This window comes from Bombina bombina, chromosome 8 (genome assembly GCF_027579735.1).
Source record: "Bombina bombina isolate aBomBom1 chromosome 8, aBomBom1.pri, whole genome shotgun sequence".
Lineage (NCBI taxonomy): Eukaryota > Metazoa > Chordata > Amphibia > Anura > Bombinatoridae > Bombina > Bombina bombina.
In genome coordinates, this window is record NC_069506.1 from 216260697 (window position 1) to 216261989 (window position 1293).

Sequence of the window (1293 nt, forward strand, 5' to 3'; positions counted from 1 at the left end):
GCTCAAGTGTTTGTAACATGACATGAGTGTGCAGTGATGTTGGTGGATGTTATAACAGCTTGGTCTTAGAGCTGTTCCTCTTTGGCACTCTTTAGAAGAAGCACAATGATATTGATCTGTGATTGACCAAATAAATGTTACATTGACCTATCTTTTGCAAAACCGTGTTGTCTTGTCCAGTGCATAATCTGAAACATTACAGAAGTAAGTGATAAATCACCAGATTAAAGAAACAAGGTTAGGTTACCAAAAACTGAACATTATGGTCCAGATTTAACAAGCAGCGGATGCTGCTGTCTCCACCCGAAGTTTCCGGAAACTTAAAGGACCAGTAAACACAGCAGATTTGCATAATCAACAAATGCAATATAACAAGACAATACAATAGCATTTACTCTGAATTTTAAATGAGTAGTAGATTCTTTTCTAACACATTTCACAGTTATGTATATTTCCACTCCCCCTGTACCATGTGATAAACCATCAGCCAATCACAAATGCATATACGTATAGTCTGAGTTCTTGCACATGCTCAGTAGGAGCTGGTGACTCAAAAAAGTGGAAATATAAAAGACTGTGCTAATTTTTGTTAATGGAAGTAAATTGGAAAGTTGTCTAAAATTACATGCTGTATCTGAATCATGAAAATGTAATAAAACCTGACTGTCCCTTTAAGTTAAGAAGCAGCGGTCATAAGACCGCTGTACCTTAACTTGTCCACCACCTTTTAGGTGGCGGACTGCAATCTTCCCGATACGATCAGGATGATTGACACCCCTGCTAGGGACCAATTGGCCACAAATGTACTGGGGGTGGCATTGCACAAGCATTTCACCAGAACTGTCTGTGCAATGTTAAATGCAGACAGCGTATGCTGTTGGCATTTAGCGAGGTCGAGCAGACATGATTCGCTACAGCGAATCATGTCCGCTCAACCCATAATAAATATACCCCTTAGAATTAATCAATACTATACTCAAACCGAAAGGGGTATCCATTGGTGGTGGAGCTAGGGATTATACTTTTTGTTAACTATATTCAGACCGAACATGCAGATTACTGTAATTAACCTGCAATAGTTAATGTTTAAAATCATATTAGAAAATAACATTTCCCATTTAAGGGATACGAAACCCAATTTTTTTTCTTTCATGCGTCAGATACAGCATGCAATTTTAAGCAACTTTCTAATGGATTGATAATAGGTGCAAATTAGAAAGTTGCTTAAAACTGCATACTGTATCTGACGCATGAAATACAAAAATTGGGTTTCATATCCCTTTAATGATAGTA